General features: G+C 40.9%; 1 long non-coding RNA gene across 1 annotated transcript; it reads right to left on the reverse strand.

The window, feature by feature from the left end:
- Nucleotides 1-3186: 3186 nt before the first annotated feature.
- LOC110343189 lies at nt 3187-26205 on the reverse strand. Its single transcript, XR_002385394.2, has 2 exons — nt 24993-26205; nt 3187-3566 (listed from the first exon to the last, which is right to left on the reverse strand). It is a non-coding gene; the product is annotated as an uncharacterized LOC110343189 (long non-coding RNA).
- Nucleotides 26206-27442: the final 1237 nt, after the last annotated feature.

Raw genomic sequence — 27442 nt, forward strand, 5'->3', positions numbered from 1 at the left:
CTGCTGAGCCACTTCCTTTTCCCCCTCCTGTGCCTGTGTCATAGCAACAAAGGACCTAAGGTCTGTGGGTTTGCGGGGAGAAGCCTAAAGAAGGGAGCAGTAGAACACATCTAATACAAGAGCACAAGAAGGGGACCAAGGGGAAGGAGATTCTTAAAGGCAGATGGTCATAAAGAGTAGGGGAAGGATAAAGATGTGGAAGAGAGTCAACCAAAGTCAAAGACATGTTTTTAAAGGGCCACATAGAAATGACTTTATAAGCTAACTCTTCCTGGGTGAGATGGACTCTCAAAGCAGTTTTAATTTACACTTCCGTGGTGGTGGCTGAGGATGTTGAGCACTTAAAAAAATGTTTAGCATCTGATTTTACTTCTTCTGTTGAAAACAGTGTTCAGTCCTGTAGACTATCTTTTTGTTGAAGTATTGGTTGTTATGATATTTGGATTTGGAGTTGTTTGTGTATCTTATATATCAATTCTCTGTCAGACATACAGCTAACAAAGATTTTCCTTTCCTCTGTAGATGGCCTTACAACTCAGTTGACCATTTCCTTTGCTACACAAACCCCTTCTAATTCTACAATGCACCATTTTATCCATTGTTGGCCACATTTCCTGAGCAAGCAGAGTTCCATTCCAAAATTCCTTACTTCCACCCATGTCTCATGGTGTACATTCTCCTTTTGTCTTTAGCAGTTGCAGAACAACTTAAAATTTAAAAACTTCATCTTAAAATCCACACGGTGACACAAAAGATCCCAAGTGGAAAAATCATCCCTGTGTAAGAGGACCATTGCTGGACTCTGAACCAAGCATGTCATACAAATCACACAACAGAGACACAGTCATAAAATCAGCATGGCACAGGACAAAATCAGACTCAGAGATCAGTGGAACAGAAGACTCAGATATGAGTCTATATAACAACAGACACCTGTGGGTTTTTTTCTTCCTTTCTGTTTTTAAAAGATGCCAAAAATACACATTAAAGAAAGAACAGTATCTTCAATAAATGGCACTGGAAAAGTCAGGTACCTACATGCAGAAGAATGAACTAATCAACAGCTCTCACGCTCCATAAAACTTAGCTCTGTGGAATAGCTTCGAATCTGATATAGCAGCCTAGCATTGCTCTTTTTGCTCAGGATAGCATTGCATATCCAGGTTCTTTTGTATTCCATAATATGAATTTTAGGATTTTTTTCTATTTCTGTGAAAATGTCATGAGAATTTTGATTAAGATTGCATTGACTCTGTAAATTATACTTGGTAGTATGGTCATTTTCATGAGTTTTGAATTTTTCATTGTAGAGTCTTTCACTTCCTTTGTTGGATTTATTATGATTATATATATATATATATATATATATATATATATGCACTATTGTGAATGCAACTGTCTACCGGTTTTATTTCTCAGGGTGTTAGGTTACTAGCATTTATATGTTATTTTGTGACCTGTCAATTGTCGGAGTCATCTGTCTACCTTAGTTCTTGAGACAGGATCTTTCACTGAGCTTAGGGTTACCATTTTGGCTTGACTGGCTGGCCAGCAAGCCCTTGGTTCTGGGGTGGTAGGGCAATTGTCTCTCCCACTTCTAGTTCTGGGATGACAGGGGAATACCACTATGACCCAGCTTTTACATGGATCCTGGGAATCCAAACAAGTCTTCATGATCCTTTATCTAGTACTTTACATATGGAGCCAACTCCAGAGTCCCTGGCCCCTTGTTTCAGTGGTATTGGGGAACTAATTCATGACCCTGTGCATGCTGAGTAAATGCTCTACAACTGAGCTCCACCCTAGTCCTTCATTATGCATTCGCATCATGGCATTTAGTGAAATTATAAATATTCACTAGAAAATACTAACTTACCAATGACAAAGTCCAATTGATGCAATTTTCTCTTCCCCATGGAGACTACTAGTAGAAATGCCATATTAAGATTTACATGAATGATAATTCCAACTTTTTTATAGTGAAATTATTATCTTCTGAAATATACTCTTGCATGAATACTAATTGTGTGAATTACAGGTTTCCTTTAATAGACTCTTCCATACATTAGAAAATCGAGTCTAAAAAAACTACTACATATAATTAAACTGTGGTCAAAATATACCATGCATTCAATTTCATAATAGCTTAACTTAGGGGCATGCTCCTTGAAGGCATGATCTACATATTTTATTTATTTTTAAACCTGCTTGAATCCTGGTCATGTAAGGAAAGTGCCTTAAACAAAACTAAATAATGATAAATGAATCTAAAGAATATGCTCCCTTAAAATGATTTAAATTCAATATACTGAATAAATTCAACCTCAACAATTCAAAATTTAGCTTCTTTGTAATTGGTCCAAATTCCCTAAGGTTTTAAGTATATTTGAATTATTCTGTGATGAACTTGATTACTTGAGATTAAAGAGCTAGATTGGTAACCTCATTGTAATACATTACAATGATCTGGGCTCTACACATCATATAAAAATGAAAGAATAAGGAAATTGAGAAAACATATGATTACAGAAGAATAAACTGGAACAGGCTTACCAGAAAATGTTAAAATATTTTGCTGGATTTGGGCTTTGTAAAATTCTTAAATATGTTTGGCCTAACACATTTCCCTTTAATTCCCTTAATATGCCCTGTGGATTTCCACAGAAATTTGAACCATATGTTTCAGATTCGTTTATACTTAACTCATCAACATGTTTGGGGAGAACAATGTGAAGCCCAAAAGCCTCATGAATGCTTTTTGTGGGCTCTTTTATTTTACTTGGTAAACAACTGGAACCTGAACCCAGAAACCCTGGGTCTTCATTTAATGCTCAAATTGCACCAAGGGCAAGGGAGCTATGAACGGGATGGGGCACACTCTGCCTTGGACGATGCCTCGCTCCAAATCTTGCAGCTGGGAGGAATTATTTTGATAGTTCGCTCCATTCTTGTCACTTTCATTTTGGAGGACATAAGGAAGTCTTTGATGGTGCAGCACTCGTGGTGTCCCTGCTCAGGGATGTCCTGTCAGCCCTATTTGTTTTTGCTCTTTGAGAATAACGCTGTACCTGCTGCAAGCTTGCTCCGCAATAAAGAGAATTAAGCAAAGCCATTCAAAAACCTTGCTCATGCCATACCCACTACAGTTTGTTTGCGTGTGCAGACAGAAGGAAACAGAGACAAAAATTACTACTTGGTTTTCTTTAGTGTCTGTTCGAATGAGTAGAAAATTATTTAATGGCTGATTTTACAAGTTGATTATTCTCATCTGTCTCCACATCTTTGATATAGCAGGGGACCCATCTATTTCCTTTCTGTCAGCTTAGGGGAACGTACCCTAAGATTCATGTCTAGGTGGTTAACGGCTCGGCATGAGGAACACTGGCTGTTTGTTTTCCGCCACCTATCATTCTGCAAAGCTTTAGTCTTCTCATTAGGATGGCTGGCATCTCAGTGTTTGAGCAATTAGCACCCCAGTCTCTGCTTCTTCCTTCTGGACACTGGACATTCCACGGGAGTTGTAGATCTGCTTCCCCGTGAATTTAATTGGCAAACATCCTTGAACTCTGTAAAACACGGCAGAGAATCTGTTCATAGTGGCACCTGCTTGTCTTCTGCCAGTCCCCACTACCTATTACTGAACTCATTCCCTCCCTCTTACTTCTAAAAAAATCCTTTGGAAACAAGATCTGGGGTCTGAAAGCATTCCTTTCCTCCTGCTTCCCATTGCAAATTAGAGGTAGAAGCCCTCTGGCTTAGTTATAGATGTGATTTCTGTGTAAGGGATGAAAAAACAGGATTAGCAGACTAAATGAGAAGAATCCAAAAGAGACATCTCTCTGTCATCATCTCCCCCAGGAATTAAAGAGAGATGAACCAGATATGTGTGCTATTTAGAGGGATAAAGGAAAAAGGGAAGAGAGAAAGAACGAACGAATGAAAGAATGAAAGGAGAGACAGCGCCATTTTTCAATCCACAGCATAAAAGTCTGCCTTCTGAGTTTTTCACAAACGGAGGTCCTGATCATTTCTTTTATCAAAGAAGAGTGGGAAATGCAGAGGGTCGACGGGGCTGTGTGTGTGATTCCAGTGAGGGAGCCTGAAGGAATGGGGCCTGAGCACCTCATTTAGTGAACATTCCTGACCCAAGGTGTTGCAGAAAATAAGGCACCAGGGATGGGAATATATTTCCCTCCACTTATAACCATTAAGGACTTTTATTTCCCTGTGTCCATAAATCATTCTGCCCTATTAAAATAAAATTCTGTGCGTCCCCACTCCATAGTGGAAATAAGAGTGTTCTGGAACATCAAGAAGTTAGCGGTTTCAGATTTGTCTTTTAAACATTATTTTAAAGATATATTGTATAATATGATTACCACACTTCACTGCACAGGTATATATTATACACATGACACACATATAGTAGGAGGATGGCTCCGGAAACATTTTGGTTGTTATTGGTTTTGTTTTACTGAAGAGATAAAGGATCAGAGTATGTTTGGGGCCCATCCAAAGACTTTTCAAAAGATAGCATTGGCCTCCAACCCCGGAACTGGGACACAGACCTGTTACCACTCAGCTGGTTCCTATGGCAGAACTTGTTTTGGTCTCTGATTCTCTTTCTTTTTTTTTTTCTTTTATTGAAGTGCTGGGAATTAAATCCAGGGCTTCATGTATATTGAGTAGACACTCTGCTCCTGATTTATTTTTACAGATGCACTTTTTTATATATTGAGATTAAAGTAGATATTGTCTGAAGCCCATCACAAGAATACCAATTAGGTTTTTAATGCACGCTTGGCAATAAAAATTGCAGCTTTGGGGCTAAGAAGATAGCCCAGTCAGTCAAGTCCTTGCCATGCAAGCATGAAAACCTGACTACGATTCTTTGAACCCATGTGTAAGGGCCGTGGGGTGCCACACACTTATAATCCCAGTGCTAGGAGTTGGAGACCAGCAGATTCCCGGGGTCACTAGCCAACCAGCTTGAGTCTACATGGAGAGTTCCAGATCAAAGAGATATCATGTCTCAGTAAACAAGAGGTATGGCACCTGAGAAATGAAACATGAGGTGGATCTCTAGTAAATATACACATGTGGACCTGCACACATACAAACCTACACACACACACACACACACATATATGTATGCACATATACATATATACTCATAACACATTCATCTGAAGCCATACACAAAATATACATACAAACATGGACATACATACTCACATACATGCATATACATGTACATACTAAGTATATACACACTTACACAAACATACACACATGCACTCACATAATACACACATATACATACATATGCACACATAAACACATTAATGAATACACACAGACATAAATGCATACACACACACACAAAAATAAATTTCATTTCCACAGTTATGGACAACTGTACAAGTCATGAGGATGAAGACAAAGAGCAATGGAAATCATATTCTATTTCTTTTTTTTCTTTTTATACATTTTAGTGTGTGTGAGTGTGTGTGTGTGTGAGAGTGTGTGTGTGTGTGTGTGTGTGTGCTGGTATGACTTCCCCCAGAGGCCACAAGAGGGCACAGGTACCCTGTTATTACTGGTGGCTATGTGCAGCCTGACTTGGGTCCAAGGAACCTTTCTTTAGTCCTTTGCAAGTGCAGGGAGCGCTTAACTGTGACAGCATCACTCTCCAATGAGGCCACCAGGAGCAGTAGCCATTTTACTGTAAAGGGCATGGACACAGATTCCAAATCCCTCGGGATTTTCCTGGCTGGCGGCGACATGCACTGAGGGGAGGAAAAGGTCTTCATGTAATAAGAATTGGGGTGCAAACAGTGCTGCGGAAGATGAAGTGAAAAGTTACCGTGGTGAGAGTCAGGCCTGTTGAGCGTTCTTCTAATCTTTCCTTGGTTACATCGTCATACTTCTACAGGAAACTTTTTAGATGTTGTAGCTTATGTGAGTTAGAGGCCACCCTGGTCTACAGAGTAAGTTCCAGGACAGCTAAGACTACACAAAGAAATCCTGTCTCAAACACAAAAACAAAACAAAAGAATCTGACTTCTTTTTCTTCTTTCTCTTTCTTTCTTTGAGTGCATGCTCACAGTGGTGAATGTGCAAGTGTATACGCATGTGTGTGTGTGTATGTGTATGTGTGTGCGTGCATGCACATGTATGTGTTTTTGTGAGTATGCATGTGGGTGTGCTTGTGTGTGTGCACACATGCATATGTGTGTGTGCTTGTGTGTATGTGTGTGTGTGTGCATGCATGCATGTGTATGTGGTGGCCTCTCACTAGACAGACACTTGCCAAATAGACTATCATGACCAGCCAGTGAGTGAGCCTGGGGATCTGTCTGTCCTTTCCAAGCACTGGGATTACAAGCTGATAACCATCCTGACTTTGTAAGTGGGTTCTGGATATCTAGCTCAGGTCTGTATTTGGGGACACAAAGATGGGGCTTTGTGATGGATTCTTAAATCCACAAAACTGATCAGGTTCTGAATGATAATACCATCACTTAATTAAAAAAGTAGAGCATCATTCATTTTTCACAAAACCAAGAGATGTCTGTACCTTATCTAACTTCCCATAATTTTGATGTTTTGGTGATCAAAGGCAACATTTCACTCATTTTAGGCCCTCTAAAGTTCAAGTAGAGTTTATCAGAGTCTCTAAACACGCCCTGAACGCAGACATGAGGGATGGAGGGAATAGCAACACAGAGAACAAGCTAACCCAAATCTAGATGCTCCTTTTGGAAAGTTCACTGCACACTGATTTTGACCCTCACTTGTGTGCAGTGTTGTTCAAGATGAACCCTGTGGACCCATCCAAGCCTCTAAAATCTTTCATCAGTTACAAACACACCAAGAGATCTGTAAGACCCAAGCTTTCCCTTTCCTTCTGATGTTTGTTTAGAACACTATTTGTATCCCGAAGTCACAGCAATTTGACAGTAGAGGGTTTACCATAGTAATGAATATTAGGGACTATCCAGAAATCACAACTAATATTAGCCACAATGTATTAAGCACTTTTGACATTCAGCATTTTATAGATTTATAATGATATAGTACATTTAGTGCTCTCACTTGTCCCTATTTATTAGGTACTATTATTTGGTTCATTTCATAGGTAAGGAAACAGAAACTCAAGAAGGGTAATTTGCTCACTCACAGCTACACAATTAGTAAGTGGAAGGGCTAAGTTTGAAGTCTGAGCATTGTGGTGCTAAGTCCACAGGCTTGGCAATGGAACTAACCAGCCTGTAAAAAAAAGTGATGGAAATCAAAGTTCTGGGTTTGGAGAGAAAGCTCCATGATTAAAGAACTTTCTGTACAATCAGCAAGTAGAAGATTGGAGTTAGATCTCAAGGAAGGAGTGGTGGTCCACACCGTGGGAAATTCCAGCATGTGAAGATGGGGGTAGGGGGGAGATAGCCTGGAGCAAGCTCTCCATCTAGACAAATCATATAGATCATCTCCGGGTTCAGTTGAGAGACCTCAATAAGGTGGAGAGAAATCCAGGAAGACTCGTGACACCAGCCATGCATATCCTCACACACATGCTCATACCTGCTCACACACACACACACGCACATATATGCGCGCACATGCACAAACACACATGGACACATGTGCATACCTGTAAACACACACGTATACTCACACACACATACATATACATACAGCTGCAAACACACACACTCACACCTACAAACACACACACATACTCACACACAGCTGCAAACACATGCACATACACACTCACACCTACAAATATGAACACACACATACTCACACACAGCTGCAAACGCGCACGTGCGCACACACACACAGACACATGTGCACACCTGCAAACACACACACATATACACACATACACACACAGCTGCAAACACACACACTCACATCTACAAACACACACACATACTCACACACAGCTACAAACACCTGCAAACACACAGAGATACACTCTCACAACTGTAAACACACATTTACACACTCACACCACACACCTGTAAACATACATGCACACACCCCACACACACACACTCACACCACACACCTGTAAACATACATGCAATAATACCACACACACTCACACCTGCAAACACACACACTCACACCTGCAAACACACATACATGCACGTACACACCCTCCCTCACACGCATATTCACACCTACAAGCACACACACTCCATGCACAAAGACATGAGAAAAACAAAAGGAGGATCATCTCTGGAGAGTTCAAAGGAGAAAAAGACCCTCATGCTGCCATTAAAAAGATTTCTGGGAAGTGAATGAGATGCTTGTACAGCCGTGAGCTACTGGGAATCTGAGAACCTTTTCTCCTGAACCACCATTGCTCAGCAGTGCTTATCCCTGCACTTCAGGCATAATGGTACCTCTTGGAGTCAGCGTCATCCCTAGTACATCCCAGCACAAACTGGCACTCCGAGAATTTGAAGTTTCAATGCAAGTGAATAGAATTTAACGTGCCCTGGGCAAGCTGAGGATTTCATGTGATACCTAAAAGACAAACTACCATTTGTGAGAAATGTCCATCGTCTTCTTCTGCACTGTGGGTAAGTGGAATGTCACAACTAGGATTTCCTTGTGCATCTGAATTCTGAATCAGGTCATGTGAGAATTATCAGAATAAAGGAAAATGAAAATAGCGACTCTATACTATGTCAGAGTCATGTTTGTGAGATATCTTGGACAATGGACAACTCACTCTCTTAGACTTGGACTAGAAGGACAGCCAGGCTTCCTGCTGACAGTGTTTCCCACTGTCTTCTCGGAAGGACTGAGATCCAGTCACTAGTTCTTTGCACATCAGAGTCTTATCTATCTCGCAGGGTTCCATCTGCCATATACTTGGTCCTGTGGAGATGCTACTGAGATATGGTAGAACTTTTGAGAAGTGCAGCATCAATGAAAATCTTTAGGTAAGTGGGATTGTGGCCTTAAAGAGGACACTGGGGACACAGTACCTTCCTATTGCTATTTTACTCTGGTTGTTTTGCTTTCTGGCAGTGTGATGAAAAATTTTGATTTATTACATCTCCATAAGAAAAGAGGCAACCAAGCATAGGCTGAAGCCTCTGAAACCATGAGCCAAAATAAACATCTTTTCCTTCAAGATAATGATCTGAGGTATTTGTTATAGTGACAAAAACTCAACTTACATAATAGCCATAGTGGCGACATCCAATTATCACTACAGAGGACATGCCACATGTGTTTTACAATCTGCTTGGCCTCAGTAAGACTTAAGGAATTCCCATCTGTATGACCAAAAGAATGGAGCAGTTGAGAAAGGAGCTTGGACCCAGTTTTACTCGAGTTAATCACATGGGTCATGCACTTCACATCTGCAAGCACTTTCTGAATGCCTGTTTCATGCCATGCACCAGGCTAATCCCTGCGGCGTGGTATAGGTTCAGCAGGGCGTACGGAAGGAGTGTGCATTTGTGCAACAAGGGGAACAAGGCCAATCCCAGCCATGAGATCTGGAGAACACACTCAGGATGGATTGTAAAGCTCCACACTGCTCTGAGGGACGGATCGGAGCCTGATTAAGTCCCCAAGGCAAGATTCAACCAACCACCTTTCCCCCAACTACATAGGATGACTTCTTTTCCAAATTAAATCCCTAAAATAAAATTGACAAAAGTGAAAGGTCTGTGAAAACAAACCTACACACACCAAAACCTCGTTCTCAGGATGACCATTTCAGCACAACTCAGTGTGTATTCAAAATGAAATGTGAAGCATTCCTAGCAAGAAGTTTCAAAGCTCTGCAAGCGAAACGGTTTGACCTGTGTGGCAGCAAAACAAATACAATGGGTGGTCTTTTTCAGGCCCCCATCCAAGTCCAATCACATTACATTTTCATAGTCTCAACATTTAAAAGCCCCATGGCTGTTGTGTCAACAATGGCATATGGGGACATCTCCCAAACACATGGCAACCAGCACGTTATGCAGACATGTTTGCTCCATGAGCCAGAGTCGGCTGATTTCCAGAAAATGAAATCTCACCAAGTGACAGGAGGATTTTCGTGTTATAGACCAGTTCCCCTCCATTTGAAACACAACACATAAGCTTGAAGGGTGAAGATCCGGTCCATGAATAGACAGTTGACTTCCCAAAATCTTGAGCATCTTTTTCCAGCTCAAATTGGAAAGTAGAGGTTGAAATATCAGGTCTCTGGCTTAGAAACTTGTGTGCTTCCCATTGCATAGGATGCTTAGCTTAAATTTCCATATTACTGAAATATGAGATACAATTAGTATATATTCATTATTTATACAGTAAGTAATATAGGACAGAAAGCTTAAACTTGAGTCCACAAGCCTGCCACCATGGATCTAAATAATCTGGTAAAATTTTCTAAACCAATTTTATAGCCTACAACTATGTGGACTAACTGGAGAGGTTTTTAAAGACAGAATGAAGAGGATTACAAATTATAATCACTGTACAAATACACTAGTATTATTCAGGAGATTCACTTCTCCAACAGTGATTAAGACTGGGCGGAGAGGTAATTGCTGCCAAGCCCAAGGACCCAGATTCTATCCTTGGGACCCAGGTGGTAGAAAGAAAGAACCAATTTCTGTGGGTTGTCCTCTGTCCTTCACAGGGTCCTATGATATGCCCGCATGTGCACACACACACACACACACACACACACACACACACACACACACACAAATAAATACAAATTTTAAAGAAGCACATTCAACTAAATTTCCTTGGGAAAAATAGAAATAGTAATCAAGTGTGTGGCTTGATCAGGGCTACTGAACCAGTGATCAGCATGACTTTCTGTTTTCTGGTTCAGTGACTCCCTAGGCAGAGCCTGAAACCAAACAGATGTTTACAAAACCCTTGCTACGCTTAGTAAGCCACAGAAAAACTTGAGCTGCATATTTTCCACAAATGTCTGAAAGCCAGCGTACCTGCTGACTTCCCCAGCATGTGTGAGGCTTGGTAAGCAAACACACTTGTATGATACTAGTATTTAGGGTTGCTCACACATTGGCTAATGAATGGCATACATTTGAGCATGCATTGTGTCCTTGCTTTGGTCCAGACTAGCGTATGAAATGTTATTACTTAGCCTTCAGGGTGGAGCTTGCTTTTTCATTCCCATTTACAGAAAGTCAGGAGACCATGGAGACATATACAAGGCCAAGGAACTTGCTGCAAGTTCATCCTGTAAATCCTCTGTGGGACACACAGAACCTGAGGGAGTTCTCTCCTGCCAGACCACTTCCTGTGTTACATCCTGAGGCAGCCACATTTTTTGGCCCCTCTCTTCAGCAGGCCCTTCCCTTTACAGCTGGTCGGGCTGACAATTTTCAAGCTAAAATAATACACGTCTGAGACATTTTAATACTGCCCCTTCCCTCCAAATTGATGCCTCTACCTCAAATGTCTGAATGTCAGTCACGACTCAGGCAGATGCAGTGTCTTTGCTGATGGAATCAGCCTGGGGTCTCAAGTGGAAATGATCTAGAATTTAGAGTAGGCGCCACATCAGATGACTAGTGTCCCCAAAGAGACAAGTGAAGGTTTGAGTGTGAAGACATGGAAGACCCGGAGACACGGAGGAGAGCACGATGTGAATTCAGACAAGTGAAGGTTTGAGTGTGAAGACATGGAAGACCCGGAGACACAGAGGAGAGCACGATGTGAATTCAGACGCAGGCATTACTATGACGGAATTATAGTCCCTGCAGCATCACAGCCTGGGTAGAGTTTCAGGAGGCAAGATGACCCAGAGGATGCTTGGCTTTCAGACTTCTAGTCTCTAGGGCTGTGAATGAACACACTTGCCTTTCTAAGCCATTGTCACAGCAACCATAAGTCATGCCCTAATACGACTCAACAAAATTAAGGCATCACTTGACTATCCCATAAAGAACGAAGAAGAGGACACAGGGACTTTATAATCAACTTACAGAGCAGAGATCCTAATAAAGAACCGAAGTAAAATGTGTCAATGGCACTGTGCATGGACAAAACCTAATGTGAGCCATACTCTACACAAGGAAAACTTCCCAACGTCCGTTCTTGCCTGTGATGCAATATGTAAAAATTAGAGCAAAGTTGACTTGCAGCAAAAGCACTCCCCCCTCATAGCATATTTCCATGTAATTATAAAGCAATATGTTCTTGGAAGTTACATTATATTTCCATTAAAATAAAGGAAACATTTTAGGAAAAAATATCATAAAACACTGCCTTAATTTTCCATGAAATAATTATTTCAGAAAATGTCTTCCCTACTTTTAGTTACTGCTGATCTATCTGGCCCAGTGTTAAATCTACTTCACAGTAAATTTCACTTAAATTATCCATTAATCCACATTTTTCCACAACCCAACTAACTAGGAATCATCAAAACTAATTAAAAAGCAACAACTTAACCAGGTCTATTCATGCACTTCTGAGTATTTTCTCCTGGATGCAATACATAAAGAAGACCCTAATTTTTAATTTATTAGGAAGAAGGAAAATGCCTTTAAAATTTTTGTGCTTGGCAATCAAAGGTAGTGCTCTCAGCATGATGTCTGCTACCCAAATGCAGCCCTGACTGAAAAAAACTTAAGGTGTAAGTAAATGGCCTTTTTCATATTATCCTCACCTGAAAATTGTTAATTGGAACACAGCCATCATTCACCAGAGGCCACTACTCCAATGGACCAAATTAACCACCCAGCCTCTCTCTTCTCCATGCCATGAAAACAAATCAGCTACTGATGGTCTCTAGACAGTCAAGGGCTTCTCTGAATGCCAGTTTCAGTAAAAGAAAACATGACAGCAACTGTGCTCATGTGCTTTTCACATCCCATGACTTCCTATGAAACAAGTTTGTTTTCCCCACAGCACAAACAAGCAGCATTGGGGAGGAGCCTTTCCCTCCTTGGCTCTCTCTCTCTCCTATTTTCTTCACAGTCCTGAATAGAAAGATTATTATCTCTAACTTTCCCTTCGGTATCTGTATGTGTGTGTGTGTGTGTGTGTGTGTGTGTGTGTGTGCATGCTTGTGTGTCTATCTGTGTGGGTGGGTAATATGTATATATGTTTAGTGTATATGTGTAGTGTGTATTTGTGTGTAAGTGCAGTGTGCATTTGTATGGATCTGTAGTGTGTATTTGTGTGTGTGTGGTGTGTATTTGTGTGTATGTGTATGTGTAATGTGTGCGTGTATGTATGTGTGTGAGTGTGTGCGTGTGAGTGTGTGTGTGTAGTGTGTATGTGTGGATATGTATAGTGTGTATGTGTGAGCGTGTGATCAATTTCGTGTATTGCCTTCGGCAGTTACTCCCGCACCTTATTTTATTCTGAGATGAGGTCCCTCACTGATGCAGGGGTTTACTGACGGCTAGCAAAGCTGGCCAGCAAGCTGCAGAGATGCCCTGTCCTGCTCAGTTGTGATTACAGGTCTCCAGAATTTTACATTGCTGCAGGCAGTCCAAACTCAGGTCCTCGAGCTTCTCTGGAGAGCAGTTTAAGAACTGAGCCACCCCTGCCCAGCCCCCAGTACTGTCCCCTTCCACCTTTCTTGAAGCTGCCCCTTTACATCACTGCTGCAAACAGCAGGCCTCCTGGATCCTGAGTCCTGAGTCTTCTTGATGAGTCTCTGCAAGGGCTTCTGGACTGTCCAGGCAACTGTGTCAAAAGCATCATGTAGCTTGTGACATCCACGCTCAGCGTTGCCTCATGGTTGCAGGATTGCACTATAGGTGAAGGCTGTGTCATTCTATAAGAGCATTTCAATATTGTCTATTCTCAGTGAGATGTACTCATCTCTCTTAACTCCAGCACACAGCCTCCCCACAGTCAGTTCACTCTCTTTCTGTACAGATGTCCCTTCTCAGGTCTCATGAAAACTCTTTCAGGGTCCCCACTTTTCCTTTGTGTGGTCCACGGACCACCTTCCTATCGTCCCATGATAAGTCTGACCAGGTGTGGAGACCCAGCACAGCCTCACTCACTCAAGAAGCCTTTGGATGCTGCCGCACTCAACTCAATGGCCTCTGACTCTCCCACCTCAGATGCTTGCTGTCCTTTTTCATACCTTACTTCCTGTCCTTCTGCTTCTCTCAATCTCCCATCCACACCAAACTGTTTCAGAAAGTCCACTGAAGAGCTCAAAACCTTGTCTCTTCAGTATTTTCCCAATGTATTCGCCCTTTCTTGACTTAAATCTTCCCTTCTACACAGATCAATAATGATACTCTTACCCATTCAAACCAAGCACCCCACCACATCTTGACACTCAATTTACAATCTCCACTGCCAGAACAACAAATTCTTAATTTTTTATGGTTCTGGCTCTGTTTTTTTCATTATATAATTGAAGACGATGTAGATTAGCAATAGATTAGCTTCACTGCAGTTTTTATATGCACCCACAGCTAAGTAGTATCTGTTCCATCTCTCAGCTCTTTTCTTCACTCCTTTATAGATTTTTCTTGTCACCAACCTTTTCCCCATTCCTTCCATTCTTAGAAACAAAGTTCCTAAATAAATGATAGGTGGTAGCTAGTTAACTACACAGAAAAATACCTGTACATACATACATACATACATACATACATACATACATACATGATAGATAGATAGATGATAGGTAGATATATACATGTATGATAGAAGATAGATATAGATAGATAGATAGACAGACAGATGATAGATAATAGGTGAAACATTGAATCATCTATTTCTAAATAGGATCTTACTACATAGCCTAAACTGGGCTCAACTCCCCAAACAGGCCAGGCTAGACTTGCACATGTGAACCTTCTAACTCAGCCTCTTGAATGCTAGTATCACACACATGAGAGTTGAACCTACCTCTACCTTGTTAGTCTTAGGAGCATGTTGTTTTCTCGGTTTCTCCGTCACTTCCTGCTCCATCTTTTTTGAGTTCCTGCTTGTCATTCTTTTGTTTCTCTCTTCTCCTTGAACTCTCTTGTCAGTTTCTATGTTGAAATAATATTTTTTAAATATCTTGTTCCCTAGCTATGATTATTGTTTATTGTCATCTGGAAAAGATCTGGAGTCACCTAGGAGACAAGCCTCAAGCCCACCTGCCAGGGTTTATTCTGATTCGGTTAGTCTCTAGGCATATTTGTAAGGGATTAACCTTGATCAGGGATGATCGAGGCCTTTGGGACTGATGACCCACTCTAAAGGAGGGTAGTTTCATGCCTTGGACTCAGGTCCTAGATGGAATAAAAAGGAGTAAGCTAGATGTCCACAAGCAATCGCCTGTGTTCTTCCTTACTGTAGAGGCAATGCTGCCTCCAGCTCCTGACACCACGATTTTCCTTCCTTGGTATAATGCGCCTTCAAAGTGTGAGCCAAGTAAATCCTTCCTCCATTATGTGTGCCTCCTGTGTTGTGTCACAACGATGAGATGGGTAAACTAATATGGCAGCCTCATCACTTTTCTTGTGTTTACGTTTATCAAAGCCTCAGTTGCACGTGCTACATACACCTGTTCACTCACAGTTTTCAGCCAGGGCTGAAATCTGACCGCTGTACTGAGTCAGTTTTCCCAAGCTTTCTGCTCATCTTTCTTCCAGCCCCCAAACCCAATGGCCCCATTTTGCCCACCTCCCAGCTGTTCCTCACATCTTAAGACAGCTGCCTGCTGTCGTGACATTCCATCCCTCTATTTCCTTACTCCTGTTACTCTCCTTATAGGCAGCTTTTCTCGCTGGGACTGCCCTTCAGTTAAGATTAGTGACCCTTAAATTTTATTGACATCATCAATCTAAGCTCTAGACCCTCATTTCTTACCTTCAATTTCTGTTTGGCGTCTTAAACATTTCATCAAATGTTGAATGCATTATGTTCATACCATCTTCTCCTCTGTACACCTTAACTTGTTCCTTCTCTTGGGAGAACACATTTCTAAAATTTCCCCAACAAGTGCACTGAGTCCTGTACTACTCAGCCTTTTCCATTTGTCTCCCCACCCCGGGGTCTACTGAAACAGATTTGTAATGAGTCTCTCTTCACAGCCTCTTTCAACACACCCACATATTATCCTTAAATATGTTTTTTACTTTGTTCAAGCTAGCTCATTAGCTGCATGAAAACTGACATAGAGTTTTGAAACTATTTCACGGATATGTGTATCAAAAATTGAGCAGAGTTTGAGTCGATTGCATTTTTATCTATTGCCTTACAACTTTGAGCATATTATTCAGGCAGGGTTTTCATAGATATACTTTTCAGGAATTGGAGTCAGTGAACTCGCTCATTAAATAATTAGTTAATTCGCTTCTTGCTTCAATCCTCCTCTCATCACTCAATGGTTAACATTTCTTTAAAGCCAAACATAATACACCAATGATCATTCCCTTGAGTTATCGGTCCATGTTTTATACAGGCCATAACACAAAGTCACAACATCACAATGTAATTTAGGGAAAAAAAAACTTCCCAAAGAATAGTTATAAATTTAAGCCAATATAAACTTGTCCCAGTACTTCCCTTCAGTCTCACAGCAGGGTGTGGCGCTGCACAGCTGGGAGCTGAGCTAATCAGTGCTGAAAACTGAAAATGCTGCCCCCCTCCCAGCATCACAGAAGCTGGCAGAAGGGATCCCTTTGTCCCCACCTCGTTTCCACAAACAAGCAGTGAGATGTAATGCTGTGAGGAGTCGTCTCCACAGTAGGAGACCTTTGAGACACACAGAGTTATAGTTTGGGCTGTTTCATTTTTTGTCAACTAGTGTGTGTGATCAGAAGGGCCTGACCTTTATGAAACTGAATCATTTTTTGGTTGTTTTTGAATCTCATCGGGGTCATTTCTAGGAAAGTTGTTGGAAATACTGCATGATGATCTATTTACCCAGTGGAGGAACACATCTGTACCTTCCACAGGGTGACTGAGCATTCTCTAATTATCTAAATATCAGCACCCAAGTGCAGGACTTGAGATGTCTAAGGAGCATCAGGTTCAGCTTCTCAACATTTGAAGAACTACGCTAAGGATGCTTGCTCCATAAGTGACATGAAGTCCTGCAGTCAGTGGTTTCCTAGCTGATGGTCACCCTGTCCTTTACACACTCAGTCGCTTACAAGTCAACTGTAAAACATCCAGTCACCCCACATCTACGACGGGTTTATAATCTCTCAGCCACACATGCTTAATAAATCCAAGAGAACCATCACATTATCATACCAAGGTCTGGCCAATTAATCAGAGAGGGAATTGCATTATTCTTGGGCTTGAGATAAAATAAGATGGAGCCAGAATAAGGGAAAGAAGCAAAGAGAGGCAACAGAGTGTATTACTAAGCACATTGAGTTGCTATAGAGAATGCTGAACTTCAGTGGGAGAAGACACAGCTAGCCCTGTTCCCTTAGACCCCATTGTCTGGGAATTTCTACTTTCCACTCTATAATTACGCAGGACTGTGATATCTATTGTATTAAAGCCTTCTCTGATTTTGTGTGACTGTAAACTTGCCCTGTCCCTTCCCTTAGTATTTATCATTCACGACATGCTGTTTTCTTACCACTTTACTCCCTGTTGAGTATAAGCTCTGTAAGGATGACAGCCTACCTGTCCATCACCAGCAGTATTTAACACTGGGATAGTGGATATTCTATTTTAATTGGTTAAATAATGCTCAGGACGGATTCAAGCACTATATTACCAAATACCCGTTGTATCACAACAATACTTATTACAGAGTATGTACTGAAAACATGGAAAGGTGAAGGTATGACCAGAATTTGGGAGGAAGGCAATTTGAATAGTCCCAATTATGTGCAGATTCCTGTTCCATACTGGGAAGAAGCAAAGGTATTCTAGTTTATCTTTAAGGATTCCAAATTACCTCAAGAAGCCTCTGTGAAGTGACCCTTTTTAAATCCCCAGAGGTATCTGAGTATATAATTGAAGTTGGCAATGACATGAACTGTATGGTACCGTCATTTTTTGTTATTATTGCTCTCTAATTTACTAACATGCATTGCTAGAACACTTTCTCTACAAATAGTGATGAAAGTCATGCAAATGGTGAATGTCTCCCAGTAACAAATCTATTCTCATTACTAACAAGTTTTTAGTGTTGCATTAAGTGTCCTAGAAATGTTAAAATAAGAAATTTGTTGTCTGTAATAGGTTCCAACTATCAAGCAGATACTACAAATTGTACCCTTTTCTCATCATTCAGTTTCTTCCTTTTCTCTTTTCCTGTTTATAGCAGTTTTATCCATCATTTCTTATTTCATATATTTTTACAGTTTATTCTGATCCTATTGATCTAAGATTTACCTCCTCCTAGTGCCACTAAGCTCAAATTCTTGGAACTTCACATCTTCCTTGAGTGCAGTCAGTACTGCCTGTATGCACACGGGTGTGTGGAGCCATCCGCAGAGCCGTCTCCTTGTGACCAGGACCCCAGTAGATAGTGACTCTCCCTTAGGTTTCTCTACATTATAAAGAGAAAAATTAAAAAAGAAGTCCTGGATCTGCGGAGATGGCTCAACAGTATTGCTGCTCTTCCAGAGGACGTGGGTTCAATTCCCAACACCCACATAGCAGCTCACAACTATCTGTAACTCCAGGATCTAGCATTCTCACACATACATACTGACAGACAAAACACCAATAAAGTAAAAAAAAATTAAAATGAAGTTCTTTAAGAGTGCATATTTATCAGTTATAGCTTACCATAGAAGCAACCCATTCTACTAACAGCTTAACGAACTTGAGTTTACTCCATCTTCAGGAAATGGTGTCTAGGTTAGTTATGCAGTAGAAATACAGAACAGTTAACAGACAAGAGGAAGACCACCTCATCGGCCTCCACATCATCTCTAGAACACTAGTACTGAATCCCAACTTCCTTCTGGAAGGAATGGTCAGGGAGTTAATGTTTTTTGACACTTGGGTTACCTGCATTTAGAAGATGGCAAATATGAGGAAATTTTATATTTCTGGTTATGTCGCATAAGTGCCATAACATGAGTGCCTGCTAGTTGTTCTGTGGCCTCCAGACCCGAGTCATTGCATGTGTACCACGCGGGCACATAAAGCATAATGGAGCACTATGATTGTGATTTTCATCCATGTGAAATCAGGCAACATTCAGAGCTGTATAATTTCACTGAACTCTAGAGAACTTATCTGGCTCACCTACAAATAGCAGGGACAGAAAGCAATGTGAGAAGAGCAATCCCCCTTTCTCAAACAATGACATGGAGGTAAGACAGGTATGCCAGCAAAGTCACAATGGGGAAGGAGTAGACATTGTGAGTAAGGTATTTAGTCAAGCAGAGGTCAAAAAGGACAGTGTTTAACTCTAATAGTGGCCTCTGAGACAAAGGCCAGAGACACAGAATACGGTCCTGTCTTCAGAGTTTTAAAAAATTTCTGTGACCAGCATAATCTTTGACCATAAAGAACAACCAATTTATCCTCAATAGAGACCACTATTTAAAAGAAGAAAAACGTTTTTTTTTCTGATTCAAAAACTCAATATGTAGTAAATGTACAAAACACTAGGTTTCATTGGGTTTTTCCCATCCATGCATACAATATGCTCTTATCATATCCCTCTCCTATCCCCTCTTACATTCCCTACCCATGTCCCTGGTTCCCTCTTTTTCCCTATTAGCCTCCTTCAATGTTCATGTCTTTCTTATGGGCTTCATATAAAGGAAAACATATGACACTTATCTCTTTGAATCTATTTTATTTCGCTTGTCATGAAGAACTTTAGCAATTTCTATTTCCTACAAATCACATGGTTTAATTCCTCTTTGTAGTTCAATATCCCATTGTGTACATATGCCAAAGTATCCATACATTTTTGTGTGCACCTATACTGATGCCACAGTTTGGTTGGTGTGGCAAACATGGGTATACAAGTGTTCCTTTATGTGCAAACTTTGATTCCCTCAGCTATATATACTCAACAGGTGTACACTTTGATCACATAGTGGTTCTTTATTTTTTATTTTACATTTGTTTGTGTGTATGTGTATACCTGTGTGTGTACCCATGCATGTATGTGCACGTGTGGCACACATGCAATGACTTGGGTCTGGAGGTCAGAGAACAACTAGCAGGCATCAGTTCTCACCTGCCACCATGGAGGTCGTAGGATTGACAGGCCACCAGCCTCAGTGTCAAGAAACTTTGGATTTTCTGTTTCTGTCATTGAGGTATTTCCATATTGATTGCCACAGTATTTGTGTCGTGGACACCCTGCCTCCTGTTTATTGGGACAGAAAACTGCTAGGCATTTTCTATAACACTATTTCATTCACAGTCATCTTTAACATGCCACAGATCTATACAAATGATCACAGAACAGAATGAAAACATGCCATCATTAGCAAATCCTGTACTAAAGAAATCCACAGAGGATCACATCTGATGGATGCAATCAGAAATGCCAGAGAAATCTGCAGAACACAATTGTGAGATAGTGACTGCTTATCGAGGCAGACAATAGCTGGACTTTTCCTACTATTCTCTATGGCTTTCTTTTTCTCTATTCTAAGATAAACAAGTCTCCCAAATGACATCCTAGGACACACAAATGTGATTTACTATAAGGCACCAACTGCAGGAATAAAAGTTATGTCTGTATTTGTAGCCAGGACCAATTTGAAAATCCTGCGCTGGGATTTCATTGGATCTCTGGAGGTTTGCTTGAGGACCAAAAACATATTTATCTTTTCGGTGACTGAACAAATGGCTTAAAGGTAATGATGAGATTCTAAGTCTGTGAGTGTTGGTACAGACATGGAATTTTACCCTTCCCTCATCTGTTAGTATATCTTCTTGGAAAAGCAGCAAATTGCAGGTAGTTATTGCCTCATGTGACCACCAGATGTTAGCCATACAATCAGCAGAGCCAGCCTCCAACAAGCACAGCAAGATGATTCTTAACATATCTGATTATTTCAATAACCATGGAAAGTTGATCAACTCCACCTGTGTGATGTAAAATACCTGTGTGGATAAGATATGTTCCCTTTGGGGAAAGGAAAGCTTTAAATCTATAAAGGGTACATTAGCTTTTTAATTTATAAAGAAGAAACAAATAAATTAATGAAAATGAGTCATAATTTATTTTTTAATGCTTTATATATTTTGTATTTCAAAATCTGTGCCTATGATGTAGACAGGAAGTTAAGTTCTTATAGTCTCTGCCAATTGAAGGATAGTCCTTTGGTTATTTTTAATAAATATAATAAAATAAAAACACACTGAATTACTTTCATCAAAAATTAAACATGGATGCAGTTCATATTTGCTATTAAGAAAATGAGTTGTGTAGCTTGGTGTTCCTGTGGGACTCTGAACAATGGGAGTGGGGTGTGTCTCTGACTCTTTTGCCTGCACTTGGGACCCTTTTCCACCTCCAGCTGTGACAGGAGGGTTTGTACCCAGTCTTGTTAGGCCATGCTTGATGAATTCCCCGGGAGGCCTATTATTTTTTCTTTTGTTTTCTTTCAAAGGGAAACAGAAGAGGAGTTCATCCAGGGGAGACAGGAGGTGGGGGAGTGACTGAGAGGAGTAGAGGAAAGGGAAACTGTGGTTGGGATGTAATGTATGACAGAAGAATAAAAGCTAAAAAGAACACTACATTATGCATGCTTATAAAAATGAGTGTATGTTTTAAAAAATGACCTTCTTAACATTGTATTATTAAGAGCAGGAAGTGTCAGGGTAGTCCAGGGGTGGCATTTCTTGCTAGAAAGATGTGAAGTAATGTTTTTATTTGCATCAACCCACTGTCTTAGGAAAGCATCAAATATGCACATTTGGACTTCAGTCATAGTAAGAATATACAAGTTGTTAGAGCAGAGAAATGATCAGGCTGAGCCTGAAATATTAAGGGAAAGTTTGCCACCCCTACCCTCGAAGAAAGAGGAAAGAGGGGATGGGGAAAAGGAAAGGAGAGGTAAGAGATAAAAGAGGAGACAGGATGAGGAAGGTGAGACAGGGGGTAGGAGACAGGATAGGGAGGTGAAACAGAAGAGAAGAGAAGAGAAGAGAAGAGAAGAGAAGAGGAGGGGAGGGGAGGAAAGGGGAGGGAGGAAAGGGGAGGGGAGGGAAGGGGAGGGGAGGGAAGGGTTGCAGTGAGTAGGAGGAGAGGGAAGGGGAGGGGAGAGAAGAGAAGGAGAAAGAAGGGGAAGACAAGATAGGGCATGGGGAGGGGAGGGGAGGATCTTGATAGTATTTGGAAGTCATCACTGATACAAACCTGAACAATTGAGTAACAATTGTTACTTAAGGTTCCAAAGGGTGAATATTCATATTTTCTTTTTAAATTAAATTATTGAGTGGTATATTACTTATTTCTTTTGCATCAATGCTTGGCAGCAGGGTCATTGCCAAGGAATATCTTAAAAATGTAATTCTGCCTAGATTTTTATATAAATTAGATACCAGCAATACAGGATAAAAAAAGTCCTGTTTGTGTGTACGAAAGTCACAGATATACATGAATAAAATTCACATTATACCATAACTACCTAATCTAGTAAATTTAGTCTTTGGAGATACAATTATATTTTCTTAAAGGGAGACTTTCCCATAAAAATTACTTTATAGCGTCTTGATTCTATACTTGGACTTGTGAGAGCCTCTTGTGTTCTATGAATTTCACTACTTCTGATACCTTAGAGAAGGAGTCACATGGTATAAATTGTCTGCTAGTGAATTTATAAATCTATCCACCTTAGAGCACATGACAAGACTTACTTCCTTTTAACAGGCTGAATATCATCCTATTGTTATCTTTGTTTATCTGTAGACGTTTTGTTTCTTTCCTCCCTTTGGTTATTATGTGTATAAAAATAAATGTATATATACCTCTCAAAGACCCTCATTTTTAGACATACAGCCTTTTGTTCATTTTCAATCTACACAAAGAAAGCTTGCTGTGTTTTAAATATATATTTAATTAATTAATTAATTAATTAATTAATTAATTAATACATGTGGGTGTGGGTGCACACATACCGAGGGTCATATGTAGGTTTCAAAGGAAAACTTGTGTTGTTTCTTTCTTCTTTCTCCCCCCCCCCCATTACTTGGGTTCCAGGGATCAAACATAAGTCACCAGTCTTGATAGCAAGCATCTTTCCACACTTAGCCATCTCACTGGCCCAAGAATATCTATCTGTTCTTAAAGATTGACATTACACCATTCCACAAGAAAGCCAATTATTTTAAAATATAGTCTAAAAGAGGAACAGTATTGATTTGCTTTCAGGATAAGAGTCAATAACTTGGGACGCTTCTTTATTGTCTGAAGATAACAGTTACAATGCCAGGAAATTCACTACTATACACCTCACACAGACTGTTGTTGGGGGGTTCACAGTCTCTCTCTCTCTCTCTCTCTCTCTCTCTCTCTCTCTCTCTCTCTCTCTCTCTCTCACACACACACACACACACACACACACACACCTGAATATAGTCCACACTGGAATAAAATAAATGGCAAAGTTTGCCTTTTTAAACTTTTAGACATCATCATGGGAATAGTGGGGAGAGCTGAATACTGTGAGTTTTTCACAATGCAAAACTCAACAAGTTGGCAAGACTATCAAGCATGGTTCCCTTATTATGCAGTTGGAGGATGGGTCCAGTGGCACACAGCTGTCATCCCTCCAGGGACTAGGAATTCTTATTCCTGTTAGAGCGTTTCAAAATTCATGTACTTACCCAACTATAATAAACAAATGGGGTAGAGCATGAAAGTTTTGACAGTGAAATTTCTTCCTGTTTTTCTTTCTTTTCTGATGTATGATTTCTATGATGCGGTAGCTACCCCTTACTCCAGGGACTTAAAGAACTAGCCTCCTTCCCTCAAGAGAACAGGGCCCATTTTAGTCATTACATGTTCTCTAAAGACAACGCATGCCCCTTAAAGAATTCCTAAACACAGCACAAGAACCTAAACTCTGACTTTACATCTTTTTTTGGGGGGGCAGGGTATCCTGGAATGCCTACCTCTGCCTCCCAATTCCTGAGATTAAAGTCCCATCTTTAACTTGTATGTTTTTATCCCAATAGACATAAAAAATCGAAAAAGTGAAAATTTTTTTCTTGTTCTTTTTCTTTGCTTTTGCTTGGTTCCGTATACTAGCTTTTCTAAAAAGGCATTACCTAAAATACATGTTATCAAAAGAGACGCATCAGGATAGATGGACAGACTGGCTAAAAGCATATAAGCAGTAATAAGAAAAGAAGAGTATAGAAACAATGAAAGAATGTAGGAATAAAGACCCTTCAGTAATATTCCCATCCTATCAATGATATTCGATGCTATATGGAAAACAATATATTTATTTACCAGAGAGAGAGAGAGTCGCACAAACCAGGAATTAGAAGCGTGGCAGGCTTCCAGGAGAAAAGGGAGGTTCCTTTTTCTTTCACTTCCTTTTATATCTACCTGTGTCAGTTTACATGTCCCTGCCCTCATGGGTGGATAGCTTTGTGGGGTTCACTCCTACACTATCCCCCATTCAATTGAGCAAAAGATCTGTCATAAAAGAGGCAGTCACTCAGCCTGAAACATAATTACATTTCAAAGTATGACAGGACATGAAAGACAGCATCAGTAGTGTGTTTACCAGATGTCATCTCTGAACACGGGAATATAAATCCTGTGTTTGTTCTATGACTTAAGATGAAAGGGACAGCAACATTAGTTCCCTATTCAAATCATGGAAAAATGGAAGAGCACTGTGATTAGGTTTGGAAGAATCTGGCTCAATCGGATAGTGTTTGTGAATCCAGAAAGAGTTGAGTTCTAGGTGAGAGGCCAGCTCCTAGCCTGCATGTAGGAATCCACTCCCCACCACCTACCTACTGTGACTGATAGTAATTCATTTGGAGAAAGAGTTCAGGATATAGCACCAAGATATCTAAGAAAAGCTAAAGAAATGCTAAAGTAAAAAAATTACACCATTGCTGGTGTTCTTATCTGGTATCTGTTGCTGTGGCAGTGACCGAAAGCAAGCCGGAGAAGGAAGGGTTTGATTCAGCTTCCCTTTCAGGTAACAGTCCGTCTCAAGGAAGTCAGGGCAGCCACTCAAGCAGAAACCATGAAGGTATGCTGCTGGACTCATGCTTATCCAGCTCTCTTCTCCAGCACAGGCTCACCTGCCCAGGGAATGGTGCCTCCCACAGTGGGCTGGGCCCTCCCTATTCAATTAACAATCAAGACAATCTCCCACAGACGTGCTCGCAGACCAACAATGTCTAAGCAATTCCTCAGCTGACTCTCTAGCTTATGTCAAGATAAAAAACTAACTAGGACAGTTAGGTTATTTCCTGGCCTTACTTTTGTAGGCCAGGGACTGACTTGTGGATATGATTAAGAACTTAGGCCGTGGTGTGACACACATGTGAGCCCAGGTTCTACCAATGACTGGCTGGATTATACCGAGATAAGTTTCTTCTCCACTGAGCTGAGTTGTCAAGCATAGGTAGCCACAGTTCAGTTACAGGTGTTTATTTATGTCAGGGTTCGGCCCCTTGTAAGTGCTATGCATACAGGCTGCTTATTAATAAGAATAAAGATTGTATTAATAACAGCTACTCAATCATCCCGGTCATGATTTGCCTCACTGTCACAAGGTGACTCACAGCAAGGGTCTGCCGGAGTCAATGGAGTTCTAGGCATAGCCAATTGCTCTATTCACGCCTGGCTCCTGAGTGCACTCTAGAACTGCCAACAGAAGCGAGGTCTGAGACAGCAAGTGCTCCTTCACCAGGCTGTCAGAGCAGCGCTGACCCAGTCCTGAACTCCTCAGACTTCACTCTCCTCACTCCCAGCAGCAAACCTGTGGATACAGAGAACTGACTGAGGTTCTTTTGTAATCTAGCTAGTTAACAGCAACCATGGCATGTAGCGGCATTCCCACCGACAGCAGCGGTACAAAACCATCATCATGTCAAGCATATCCTGGCAACCAGGAATTGCTAGTAAGCAGGCTTGTCACTCCGGAGCGGGGGCAAACTCTAGAAAAATAGGATACAATTTGTAATTGCTTAAATATGCAGTTTAGTCACATAAACTCCTCTGGCACTGTTTTGTCCAATTTTGCATGAAAAAAAGAGTCTCTTGCTGAGGTTGCAGTCCCCCCCCCCTTTTTTTGAGACGGGTTTCTCTGTATTGCTTTGGAGGCTGTCCTGGAACATTCTCTGTAGACCAGGCTGGCCTTGAACTCTCAGAGATCCGACTGCCTCTTCCTTCCAAGTGCTGGGATTAAAGGCATGTGCCACCAACGCCCGGCTGCTGCAGTCTTTTTGTTAAATGTTATTTGTGTTTAGTATTTATGCAAGTGATAATTTCCTATTTTTGCATGTCATTAGAATTAGACTAAAACAACAAATCTTTTTTTACTATTTTAACCATTTTTAAAGACACAGCTCCATGATATTAAATACCTCAATAGTCTGAGGTAACCATCACCACTGTCCATTTCTACCAGGGAGTCAATAGCTCAAATAGAAGCTCTGAACTGATTACATCCCCCACTCCATACTATGGTCCACCCTGGTAAGGCAAGCATTATTCTACTCTCTGTCTTTATAAATTTGTTCATTCTAGATAACACAAACAGATTGAGTCAGTTAACGCTTGTCCCTTTCTACCTGGCTTGTTTAACCAACACAGTCTTTTCAAAGTCAATCTATTTAGTACAGGGTTGAGAATCCCACCGTGTTAGGACTGACAGGTACTCACTGGTGCACATATACCAAGCACCCTGTCCATCATCCATGTGGAGACGGGTGTGGAGGTTGTTGTAGTCTCTGTGGACTGTGACTGCCTCTGTGGATATTGGTGTAGGAGCCTATCCAGAAGTTGTGGGTCATATAATTCCACACTTATTTTCACATAACTTCCTGCTCCCATCAGCCATGCACAACAATCCCCAGCTTGTACTCATTCCCACCAACCATTGCCCACATTTACGGTAACAGTCATGCCAAGGAATGTGAAGTCCTCGCTCATTAAAATTAGATGTCTGTTAAGTATTAGAAAAAGAAAAACAAAATAAAGACACATTAAAAATAAATTATTATACGGCTGGCTCACCCTGTATGCAAAAAGTTACGGACATCTGGTGTAAGCCTCAAAGTGGATGCTTACAAAAAATATGATTATATCCGTAGCATTTTTGACAGCAGTAATATTCTCCAAATGGGGTGATCTTGAGTTTTAAACCTGCAGCAAATTCTCAGGACGGGAGTCTATTCTCGGTCATTAAACTAGAGGAGCCTGACCCTAATGAATGCAATTTCCAGCGAAACCTCTCAGTCTCAAGTGATGCAGGGCACCTTCCGCAACGCATGCGCAAACCCATGCTCATGCTGCGCGCTTGTGTGCGCGGTCCCGCGACGTCGA

Source organism: Mesocricetus auratus, unplaced genomic scaffold (assembly GCF_017639785.1).
Source record: "Mesocricetus auratus isolate SY011 unplaced genomic scaffold, BCM_Maur_2.0 Super-Scaffold_100676, whole genome shotgun sequence".
Taxonomy (NCBI): Eukaryota; Metazoa; Chordata; class Mammalia; order Rodentia; family Cricetidae; genus Mesocricetus; species Mesocricetus auratus.